We start from the raw sequence: 13,109 nt of genomic DNA on the forward strand, positions 1-13,109 counted from the left end.
GATCTCTGCGTAATCAGTGTGACCATCGAGTGATCTGACAAGGGGGTGTCTATAATCTTAGATCCTCTGATCAGAGGGATCGTTGTGGAACGTGTGAAGATGTGGTCTATCCTGGCATAAGAGTTGTGAGGAGCAGAAAAGTGGTTATAGTCTTTGGTGTATGGGTTGACCTCTCTCCAAATGTCAACCAGCCCTGCGTAATGAAGCAATTTAGCTATCTTCACACTTTGTTTTGAAGGACGTTTGGGTTTCAGTTTCCCGCTGATTTGTCTAGGGAGAAATCAAAGGCGGTGGTAGAGTCTCCGCCGTTGAAAACTATCCCTTTCAGGTGACCTTGCAGTTTGTTTAGCAACGTTTCGAAAAAGTGTCTTTGACCCTTATTGGGGGTGTAATACGATACAAAGGTGTATATCTCCCAATCGCCAGAGACTAATATATAGCGGCCTAGGGAGTCTGCTATAATTTCCAGTTGTGAGAGGTTAAGGTGTTTTGCAAAGCAGAAGGACACACCTTTTGTTTTGTTATCTGCTGATGCAGTGAAAAATTGGGGGAAGTTGGAAGAGTTTCCTACGTTTGATGGGGGGAATTAAGTCCCTGAGTGTTGTGCGTGATAAGTTTGAGAGTAGGTGAGATGTGAGTTGTGTTAGTCATGGATCAGAGGAGAGGGATCCTATGATCATTTTTTATGAGCCAGGCTATGCATTCTCTGCTGCAGACACATTTCTTCGCCTCCGTCAGGGCACCCTCACTTTTGGACAGTACGCCATTCAGTTCTGCACCCTATCAGCTGAATTCCCCTGGAACAATGAAGTCCTTACAGTGGCCTTCTGGCAAGGGTTGGTGGAATGTATTGGCTGGTCAGGAAGTTCCTATCATTCTGGATAACCTTATTTCTTTGGCCGTCCAGATTTGGCTGTAAGTGCTACTGGAACACCCAGTTCCAGTAGCACTTACAAGAAAGGGCTCGGCAGCACAAATTCTTGGCTCCTCGTCTGGCTCCAACTTCCCTGCACCCCTGAGTACCTTCCAACGTTTTCTCTCCCTCTTCTCAAGAAGAGCCTATGCAACTGGGCCAATCCCGCCTATCCATTGAGGAAAAGTACCATTGCCACACCCAGGAACATTTCCTGAAACAATGTCCCCGGCCAGGAAACTTCCAAGGCTAGTGGACCTAGAGGGGGGTATGCTAGACTGGAACTTTCTCCCCTCAAGTCTACATTCTACTATTACTGTGCAGTTGCACTTTCCCACTGCAACTGTCACGATGGAATCATTTGTTGACTTTGGTGCAGCGGACAATTTAATCTCTGCCTCCCTGGTAAAGAAATTCGCCTGGACTACAGAACCTCTTCCTCAGACCCTTCAAATTTCAACTATTGATGGTACTATTCTGGCCTCTGGTCCTATTCATTACTGCATCACTCCCATCAAGATGTCGGTAGGAGTGCTTCACCAAGAGTCCATCTTCTTTTTGGTGTTACTGCAGGCCTTCTTCAAGTTAGTCCTGGGTCTTCCTTGGCTCCAACGACATTCCCCAGTGATCGACTGGTCTGGCTTTTATTTTTTATTATGGGGCCCCATCTGTCACACCAGATGCCTAGCCAAGGTGATTCCAGTCAAATCCCTTCTAGTGGCAGAGGTCTCTACCCTGGTACCAACGCACTACTCAGACTTTTTGGATGTGTTTTCCAAATGCAAGGTGTACCAACTTCCTCTGCACAGACTTTATGACTCTGTCATAGACCTAATCCAAGGTTTAAGCATCCCTAGGGGCCGGGGATATATTTCTCAGCCCCCCCCCCCCCCTCGAGACCAAGGCCATGTCTGAGTACATCGCAGAAAATCTCCAAAAAGGGATTGATTTATAAATCCTCTTCTCCCACTGGAGCGGGGTTCTTCTTTGTCGAGGAGAAAAATGGTTCTCTTCATTCTTGTATTGATTACCGGTGATTAAATGCCATTATAGTTAAAAACCAAGTTTTTACAACACTCTATTTAAGAGGAGCAGATAATCTGATCTGTATTAAAGACGAAGATGAGTGGAAGACTGCTTTCAACACCAGGGATGGCCATTACGAATATCTAGTGATGCATTTGGCCTCTGTAACGCCCCAGTGGTTTTTCAGCACTTTGTCAATGAGATCTTCCATGACGTCCTGTATGTCTGTTTAGTAGTCTATCTTATTAGTAGTCTATTTTTATTTTTTCTTCAGATCACCCTACACACAGACTTCACGTTCATACAGTCTTCCAATGCCTTCGTGAAAATAGGCTTTATGCTAAAGTTGAGAAATGCCTCTTTGAATAATCTCAAGTACCTTTTCTGGGCTACATAGTCTCCAGTGATGGTCTCTCCATGGATCCTAAAAAGGTTGCTGCTACTTTCAACTTACTTAAGGCAATTTAGCACTTCCTGGGCTTCACAAACTACTACTGGCAATTTTATGTGCAACTATTCTGTTTTATGAAACAAAGAAAAAGTAAGCGACCCAGTCCTATTAAACAAGTGCTCATGGAGTAGTTAAATTAAGACAAAACCAAGCCAATTAAGGCTGCAGCTGCTACCAAACAACGTGCACAAATGCAAAAAAAAAAAAAATCCTTATGATCACATCCACCAAGATTGCTGATACCACCACCTCCACACGTGCAGAAAGAAAAGAGGGAGGGGGTGTACAGAAAACCCCCTCTTGTAAGACTCTTACCAAAGAAAGCTTGGACAGTGTGCATCAATCACAGATTATAACACTCTCTCCACAGATATTTCCTTTCCCAGATCGGGTAGTGTCAAACAGCTGAATCCCTCAGTCATGTGATCGTACACAAAGAAAAGGAAGGAGCATCATAGCGTAATCCAGTTTTTACAACCTTTTATTTTCCTCAAAAACAACCCCCTTTTAAGAAATACACTTACAAAATATGCATAGATCATTAGCATTTGTTCACAAACAAATCGGCATGCACGGTCAGGTATCATCACGGTATCTCCTACCCTACTGAGCTAGTAAATCAAGCAGTAGTCCCCGAACTACGTGCTAACGTCACCACTGCTCGTTGTATGGCTCTACGCTGGTGCGCTTCGTCACTCACGACATTATCTGAGGGTGTGGCCATACAACATAAACTAAGCCTTATATACACATACTTAACTGTGGATCGTTAACCCCTTTGGCCGAACAGGTATCCTCACCCAGTCGGACTGACGTCAATCATACTGGGATAATCAGGCCAGCGGAGAGAGCCATGGAGAAGCACCCGCTCATCCGATACTTGATGGAAAGGCCCACCCACACCGGCCGATATCTACAAATCTGATCGCCACGCGGCCAAACCATGACATAAATTATGACAATGTTAGCTGCCTCATTAAAACTTGATAACCAAATACAACACGGTCACCCGTGTTTATAATACCATTAATTTAAACTTAAAGTTTACAATTAGAGTTAAAAGGAAGACAAACTATAATCAATGACAGTTTAAAAATAGCAATTTAAAATATATATTTATTTTATACCCCGATCTGACTACAACTAAATACCCATGGGAAGCTCATATTAATTATATAGCTTATCTAAAGGACAATACACACTGATCATTATATCTAATAGGCTAAAAAACAGATAATTTCAACGATTCATAATAGAACCAATTATCTGTGTCAGGAAACCGTAACCAAACTTCACAGGATGTACTGTAAATACACCAACTTATCCCTAAAGATAATTAAACATGGAATATTACAAATGGATCAACTATATTCTACATTAAAATTTATGCCGGCCTAGAGTGGAACACTAGAGTAGAGTAAACACTAATTGTATCCACTCCCAGCTTCAGCCACACAGTTACTGTTTTTACCAGAACTGACAATTATTAATAATCGCTGATGAAACAATTGATGTCCAGTTCTACATTTCATCAGCGATTATTAATAATTGGTAAAAACAGTAACTGTGTGGCTGAAGCTGGGAGTGGATACAATTAGTGTTTATATTCCACTCTAGGCCGTCATAAATTTTAATGTAGAATATAGTTGATCCATTTGTAATATTCAATTTTTAATTATCTTTAGGAATAAGTTGGTGTATTTACAGTACATCCTGCGAAGTTTGGTTGCGGTTTCCTGACACGGATAATTGGTTCTATTATGAATCGTTGAAATTATCCGTTTTTAGCTTTGTTAGACACAACGATCAGTGTGTACTGTCCTTTAGATAAGCTATATAATTAATATGAGCTTCCCATATTGTAGTCAGATTGGGGTATTAAATAAATATATAAATTTTTTTATTGCTATTTTTAAACTCCTATTTTTAAACTGATATTGATTGTAGTTTGTCTTCCTTTTAACTCCAATTGTAAATTTTAAGTTTAAATTAATGCTATTATAAATACAGGTCACCGTGTTGTATTTCGTTGTCAAGTTTTAATGAGGCAGTTAACATTGTCATATTGTATGCCATGGTTTGGCCGTGTGGTGATCAGATCGGCTGGTGTGGGTGAGCCTTTCGATCAAGTATCGGATGAGCGGGTGCTTCTCCATGGCTCTCTCCATTGGCCTGATTATCCCAGTATGAGTGACGTCAGTCCGACTGGGTGAGAATACCTGCACGGCCAAAGAGGTTAACGATCCCCAGTTAAGTATGTGTATATAAGGCTTAGTTTACATTGTATGGCCACACCCTCACATGATGTTGTGACGAAACCCGACAGGGTGGAGCCATACAACGAGCAGTGGTGACATCAGCACGTAGTTCGGGGACACGGCCGGTGACTACCGCTTGATTTACGAGCTCAGTAGGGTAGGAGATACCGCGATGATACCTGACTGTGCATGCCGATTGTTTATGAACAAATGCTAATGATCTATGCATATTTTGTAAGTGTATTTCTTAAAAGGGGGATGTTTTTGAGGAAAATAAAAGGTTGTAAAAACTGGATTACGCTATGATGTTCCTTCCTTTTCTTTGTGTAGGATCACATGACTGAGGAATTCAGCTGTTTGACACTACCCGATCTGGGAAAGGAAATATCCGTGGAGAGAGTGTTATAATCTGTGATTGATGCATACTGTCCAAGCTTTCTTTGGTAAGAGTCTTACAAGAGGGCATGACTATTGAACATGTTCAACAACCAATTAGGAGCGGAGATCATGACTGCCTCTCTTGCAACGTGAGGCTTTCTGGATTCATGCCCTTTGTACGGTACACCCCAGGGACTCAATACTAACCTACCCTTTTCAGGTTTTCTTGATGAGAGGTAAACCAACCGGCAGCTTAGGACGTTTTATATAATTGTCAGCATGATCAGGGCTTGTTCTTTTTTTATTCCTTTATCTTTTGTTTTATTTTCTTTGCTTATTGTTGAACTGATAATGGTTGCTGAGTGCTATTTTGACTATCCCGGGATAATGAGGGTGGTGATGAGCCTGAAAGTACCATCCTTTTCCCAGTAATTCTTACCACCAGATTCATTTTCTTCACCCTCCCCCCCACTTCAACCCCCCTTCCTTCCTTCCCACCCCCCCTCCTTCCCCCTCTTTTCCGACCCTCCCCCTCCCTACCTGGGGATCCTATACTGGTGATGTGACCTTTGATCTCATTTTATGAATGTACTTGCTTGCATTAGAAGTAGTCTTGTTTTGTAGGAAGGCCCGTTCACCCGTTCAACTATGCATCTTTCTCCAATTGTCATCCTGATCATTGACTCCCACTTACTATACCACTATCTTTGCTTTCTTATTTCCATCTATTTTTTTTTTTATTTCTAGCAATTTTTTTCTCTTTTTTTCTTTTTATATTTATTTATTTTATTTTTATGTTTCTTTTTCTTTTGCTTTTTATTTCTTCTTTTTCTTTCTCTTTTTTATTTACTTTCATTTTAATTTTATATTTATTTTTATCTTAAATTTATTTTTTTTTTCTCTTTAGAATATTTTTTTTCTCACATTTCCTTTCTTTTTCTCTCCTTCTTCTGCTCCATTCCCATTCCTGTGTTATCTTCTGTTCTTGGCCTTCTTTCTCATTTCTTGCACTTGCACACCCTTTCCTCCCTCTCCTCGTACCAGCTCAGTATGTGGTGATTGGCAGTGGGTGGGCACGCTGACATCACTGGTTACCATAGCATTGGCAGCCCTTGCTGACTGGCGACCCTGGTCACCTGGGTTGCAACCAGCCGCACAGAGTATGTGCGGCTGGTCCCAGGAGCTGTTAGCCTGGCTCAGCTGGTTGCATGGCAAAAAATGCAGAGGACAGGTCACATCTGAGCATTCGCCACTGACAATCATTAGTGGATTGGCTTGCCTGGCTGGTTGCTTGGCAACCAGCAACGCCAACCTGATTTCTTCGATCGGGCGCATCTGCTCAATGCCTGATCAATACACAATGTACATGTATAATAGTTTAGAGGGCCAAAGGGACCCCCAGCGCTGCCACTTTGCCATGCTTCCCCAGCCATAGCTGACAAACTCAGCCTGTATATATGTGATCTTTGTATATATGTTTTGGTGGGACTGGTGATGTCATATGCTGTTAAGGGATGGGAGGGGTCATTTGTTTTCTGGTTCTAATTGGTTGATTTTAACTTAAATATATCTACACAACTGCAAGCACCGATCACATGCCCGACAAAGGGGTCCTGCACTTCACTATTTTGTGATGTGATCTTTCTTTGAATGAAATTGAAAATCCTTGGTGTGCTGGCGTATATCTATATTAGCGTGTCTGGATGGGGGCCAGGACTTCCCAGCTTTTTCTGTCACCAAGCGGGTCATTGGTTGTTGGGACCACCCTGTGTCCTGCCGGCAAGTCAAGTAAAATCACTGCTCCTTTAAAAATGATCTTTAAAAAAAATAAAAAAATAAAAATTGGTATATGTCCCCCTGGGCAGTACCTGGGCCCCCGTACCCTTTTTATGGCCAATAACTTGCATAAAAGCCTTAAAAATGGGGACTTTTGATTTTTCAAGTTTGGGTCCCATAGGGTTTGCGGTTTGTGTCGCGTTGTTCGAGAGTTTTGACACGAACATAGGGGGTGCTCGGCCCATCTCTACTGATGGGCGGAAGTGATGGTGGCTCTGTGATGGGTACACTAATTAGGCTGCGGTGACAGGATACACTGATGGGCAAAACTGATGGCTTCAGTGACAGGTAGACTGATAAGCTGCACTAAAGGCTGCAGTGACAGGTACACTGATTAGGCTGCACAGATGGATGCAGTGACAGGTACATTGCTTAGGCTGCACTGATTAATGTGGTGCTAGGTACATTGATAGGCAGCCCTGACAGGTAAACTGATGGCTGCTGTGACAGGTACTCTTTTTTTTCTGGGGCAATCAGGGCAGTAAAGGGAACAGTACACAATGGGTTAAGTCTGTAACTCACTGTTTCCGGATTCTTCTCCTCACACAGGATCATACTGTCTGGAGAAGAAGCTGGTAACAGAGTCTTTGTTTACAGTTGTGATAGCCTGTGATTGGACAGAGCCGATCACGTGGTAAAGAGCCAATGTCAACTTTAAGTTGCACATACTGTATATGAATGGTTGTCATTGGAAATTATGGGGGATGGCTTGTCATGTGATTTTGATGTCTAAGTGAATGGAGCCTAAAACTCCGGGTCTAGCAGAGCAGTAAGGACGACTAAAGGGGTGTGCAAGGGTATGTATTCTGGAAAGAGCAGTGTAGCAGCGTATGCAAACAGTGATGTGTCAGAGTCGCAGAATCTAAGGAGTCGCCTGGTCTTCACCAGAGCCACTAGAGGTGTGAATGTTGTGCTGCAAGGCAGCCCCCAGGTAATGGCTTTGTAACACACCCATGCAGGCATAGTGCCAGCAGATAGTACACAGGAGGGGCTTAGGGCACACACAGGATACAAGGACTAAAGGAAAAACTATGGCAGCTAGCAAGAGACACTAGGGGAGGACGCAGGGAACAAACATGAAGCATAGCAGAGTGGGGGAAGCTGGGCAATAGTGCAGAGAAAGATGGACACAGCAAGCAGAAATGAGGGTCAAAGCTAAAACGACAACAATGCTGTGGAGAGCACCCTCAGCAACAGAAACCCAAGGGATTCACAGAAAGAAATCAAAAGAAATACAAGAGCGCAGCAAGAGGGAAAACACTGAGAACAATGACAAGAGTGAACAAACACACAGAATACAAATGCCAAAGAAACAGGGAGGTCCGGCTTCAGAGTGAAGACACGTTGCTTGAACACTAACCCACAGGTGCAATTGCTTAATAATACCCAAGTTTAGGGTAGATTGGCAGGAACCCTAGTAGATCGGACAGGGGGTAAAACCTGGAGCCGGAACAATGTACACAGAACCATGACATTACCAACCCCCCCCGGTCTGGGTTTCAAGGGAAAATAAAGTTGGAATCTTTTTACCAGACGAGGAGCAGAATCACCAGAAGTAGAAATCCAGGATCTTTCCTTAGGACTAAAGCCCTTCCAATCAATCAGATATTTGAGTTTCCCTTGGGAGACTTTGAAATCCAGAATTTGATTAACTTCATATTCCTGAGATGGATTGGTAGGAGGGGTTGCCAGCATTGACGAACAAGAGAATGTATTCAAGACCAACAGCTTAAGTAGAGATACATGAAAGGAATTGGGAATCTTAAGATGAGAGGGCAAACAGAGTCTATAGCAAACCTGGTTGATTCTAGAAGAGATGACAATATAACGAGGGGCAAATGTCATGGAAGGAACCTTTTGGCGGTTATTCTTAGTAGCCAACCACACCTTGTCCCCAGGCTGAAATACGGGGACGCTTTGGCGATGTCAGCAGTCAGCAAATCTTTTGCGTCTGTCAGCCACTTGCAGAACAAGAGTCTGGGCTTGGGACCAAATCTGATCCATACTCTTCTGCATGGCATCTAAGGCAGGGATCTCAGGAGTACATGGTATAGGCAGAGGAAGGCGTGGGTGTTTGCTGAAAACTATGAAAAATTGAGATTCCCGAGTGCTGGCATTACGATGATTATTGTGAGCAAATTCTGCCAAAGGCAGAAGGGCAACCCAGTCATCTTGGTGGACTGACACAAAGACCTGAGGGAACTGCTCCAAGGATTGGTTGGTTCTTTCAGACTGTCCATTGAACTGTGGGTGGTAGGCCAAAGAAAACTGCAGTGACGCTTCCAAGGATTTACAAAGAGCTCTCCAGAATCTGGAAGTAAACTGAGCCCCACAGTCAGAAACTATACTTATAGGCATCCCATGGAGTCTAAAAATCTCACGACTAAAGACTGGCACCAATTCTGCTGCAGATGATGAAGAAAGAGTGTGGCATTTTAAAAAATAGATTTACCACAACCCACATCCCCGGGGGTAGGCAATGGGAGAAGAGGTCCAGCCAAAGCTTGATTAGGAGACTTGATGCTAGCACAGACCGGACAGGCTTTCACAAAGTCCTTGACATACTTGTCACCAGTAGAGGTAAGAAAGGAACGTTAGAATCCTGTGGATACCTGGATGACCAGAGAGCTTGGAGCCCAGTGAAACAGCTTCATCCTTGATTCTGCTGGTACAAAAGTTTTCCCAGGTGGGATAGAGTCCTGAACAGAGGTAAGAGCAATAACTTGGGTAGGAGGAATTATAAACTCTGTTTCCACGGAGGTCCCTGAATCCTGAGCGTCAAATGAGCATGAAAGGACATCCGCCCTAGAATTGGCCTTCCCTGGTTCGAAGGTGATGTTAAAGTCAAAACGTGAGAAGAACAGCAACCAGCGAGCCTGTCGAGGATTTAAGCGGCGGGCAGAATGGAGGTACTGCAAATTCTTATGATCCCTGTAGATAGTGATCTGATGGGGCGAGCCTTCTAGAAGGTACCACCATTCTTCCAGTGCTAATTTTGCAGCAAGAGGTTCACAATCTCCTATGAAGTAATTTCTTTCTGCTAGGGAGAACTTCTTGGGAAAAAAGCACAAGGACGTTTAGCCTCACTAGGTGTCTGGAAAAGAATGGCCCGACTCCTACAAAGGAGGCATCAACCTCGATAAAGAAGGGCTTGGAAACATAAGACCTCAAGAGTGTAGGGCCAGAGAGGAAAGCCTGCTTTAGGGCATGGAAGGCCTCCACTGTGTCAGGTGGCCAGTTGTTAGGATAAGCATCCTTCCGGGTAAGGGCTGTGATGGGTGCAACCAAAACAGAATAGTTAACAACAGTGTAGTCAAATGGACTAAGGCAGCGCTATACACACAATTCATCAAAAACCATTGATTAGGCAAATGTATACATATTCATTTTAGTCTATAGTTTATTAATCAAAGGTTGCTGTGTAAGTCTCTTTGAAGCGGGTAAAAAAGGTAGTTCAATCATTGCGATCGCATCCACCAAGATTGCTAATACCACCTCCACACGTGCAGAAAGAAAAGAGGGAAGGGGGTGTACAGAAAACCCCTCTTAGTTTGTGTGTCTGATGCTTGTGGTTCACAGCAACTGGTTTATTAACATCAATCTATTCATTATTTATAGCTGTTGTAAGCGCCACCCTGATGTCATTCCTGAGTTTTTGAAATTGCATTTTAAAGGGACCAGTGGTTTTGCTCATATACGTGAGTTCACAGGGAAATTTGAAAATATACACACAATACTCAGCGTTGCAGTTCAGATATCCTTGTATACGGTATTGGTTACCCATGTGTGGGTGCGTGAAATTTTCACCACAGATAAGCGAGTTGCAAACATTGCAGGTTCTGGGTGGAGTCTGTACATACTTGTGCCTAAGGTCAGCTTGAACTAGAGAACCACGTAGTGTCTTATTACGCTTATGCGCAAACAGAGGTGTCTTTTTAAGATTAGGTGTTAGAAAACTGTCAGCTTGCAGTATGTGCAGTTATGTGTCGCGGCCTTCTTTTTCAGACTTGCACTTGCATGTGTGTATAACAGTGCTGGCTGGTGAAGTTTTAGGATGGGGGGGGCGCCAGACCCCGCCCTTCCTTTTTGACCCCTCCCACTTCTCATAAGCCCCAACTCCTTATAGAATTCACCCACTCCATCCCCTGTATTCCACTTGCTTCCATCCAGTGTCAGGAGTATACAGTTAAGCATCACAGGACAGAGTATATATCTCAGCCTCACAGATCAGGGTATGCAGGTATATATCATCTGTCCTGTATACATCTAGCCAGGGGCATATTGACAACTCATGGGGCCCCCGGGCAAAAGGAGATCATGGGGCCCCCTGTGTCCCCGCCCACATTCAAGTCACATCCACACAAAGGGAAATAACTGGAACCAATCTTTTGTGGTACTCACTGCAGCAGCTAGAGCAGGAGATGTCGGCTTTCAGCTGCTGCTGTGAGAGCCATAAAAGATTGGTTCCCGTTTCTTCCCCCACCTGCTGCACTGGTCACCTGCTCTAGTCACACACCATCCCCCTGTTGGGAGGAGAGGGGGGGGACTGCAAGAGTCCCCCATGCACCTGGGGCCGAAAAGAAAGGAAAGAAGTAATGCAGCAAGCTTAAGCGCTCCGAAAAATAGGTGTGGTCAGATTGCAATAACAAATGGGAGGTGCTTATGGGGCATAGTTAAACAAAGCCCAGGGTCAAATGTGCTTTGATTCCTGTGCCACAAGCAAGAGTCCCACAGACACATATAAACCTCAGCACAATCAGTAAAAAAATGACTAACTACACAGAATAATCTCTACAGAACAAGGACTGTCTTTACGTAACAATCTCTATAGAACAATGACCATCTCTATAAAACAAGGACCATCTCTACAGAACAAGGACTGTCTATATAACAAGGACCATTTCTATATACTTAAAGTATGTAAACAGTAAAAAAGGGAGGACAGACCATATTGGCCCCATAAAGAATGAGGAAGGACATCTGGTTACAAAGGATGGGGAGATGGCGAAGATATTGAATTTATTCTTCTCCTCAGTCTTCACAAGGGAATCAGGGGGCTTCAGAAACCAAAACTGGAGTGTTTATCCTCATGACACATCACAGGAAGCACCTCCATGGTTAACAGAGGACAGAATTAAAATTAGACTTGGGAAACTTAACATTAATAAATCACCGGGACCAGATGGCTTGCACCCGAGGGTACTTAGGGAACTCAGTCAAGTAATTGCCAGACCATTGTTCCTAATTTTTACTGACAGTCTACTGACTGGAATGGTACCAGCTGATTGGAGAAAAGCCAATGTAGCACCAATATTTAAAAAGGGCCCAAAATACATCCCTGGGAATTACAGACCAGTTAGCCTAACATCAATAGTATGTAAACTCTTGGAGGGGATGATAAGGGACTATATACAAGATTTTAGTAATGAGAACGGCATCATTAGCAGTAATCAGCATGGATTCATGAAGAATCGTTCTTGCCAAATCAATCTATTAACCTTCTATGAGGAGGTGAGTTGCCATCTAAATAAAGGAAGGCCCGTAGACGTGGTGTATTTGGATTTTGCAAAAGCATTTGACACAGTTCCCCATAAACGTTTACTGTACAAAATAAGGTCCATTGGCATGGACCATAGGGTGAGTGCATGGATTGAAAACTGGCTACAAGGATGAGTTCAGAGGATGGTGATAAATGGGGAGTACTCGGAATGGTCAAGGGTGGGTAGTGGGGTCCCCCAGGGTTCTGTGCTGGGACCAATCATATTTAATTTGTTCATAAACGACCTGGAGGATGGGGTAAACAGTTCAATCTCTGTATTTACGGAGGATACTAAGCTAAGCAGGGCAAATAACTTCTCCGCAGGATGTGGAAACCTTGCAAAAAGATCTGAACAAATTAATGGGGTAGGCAACTACATGGCAAATGAGGTTCAATGTAAAAAAATGTAAAATAATGCATTTGGGTGGCAAAAATATGAATGCAATCTATACATTGGGGGGAGAACCTCTGGGGGAATCTAGGATGGAAAAGGACCTGGGGGTCCTAGCAGATGATAGGCTCAGCAATGGCATGCAATGCCAAGCTGCTGCTAACAAAGCAAACAGAATATTAGCATGCATTAAAAAGGAGATCAACTCCAGAGATAAAACGATAATTATCCCGCTCTACAAGACTCTGGTCCGGCCACACCTAGAGTATGCTGTCCAGTTCTGGGCACCAGTCCTCAGGAAGGATGTACTGGAAATG

General features: G+C 43.5%; 1 protein-coding gene across 3 annotated transcripts in view; it reads right to left on the reverse strand.

Moving 5' to 3' along the window:
* The window catches only part of SNX29 (sorting nexin 29), a 2,112,233-nt gene that overhangs the window by 1,686,903 nt on the left and 412,221 nt on the right, over positions 1-13,109 (reverse strand). The window lies entirely within an intron of this gene.

This window comes from Aquarana catesbeiana, linkage group LG06 (assembly GCF_042186555.1).
Source record: "Aquarana catesbeiana isolate 2022-GZ linkage group LG06, ASM4218655v1, whole genome shotgun sequence".
NCBI lineage: Eukaryota > Metazoa > Chordata > Amphibia > Anura > Ranidae > Aquarana > Aquarana catesbeiana.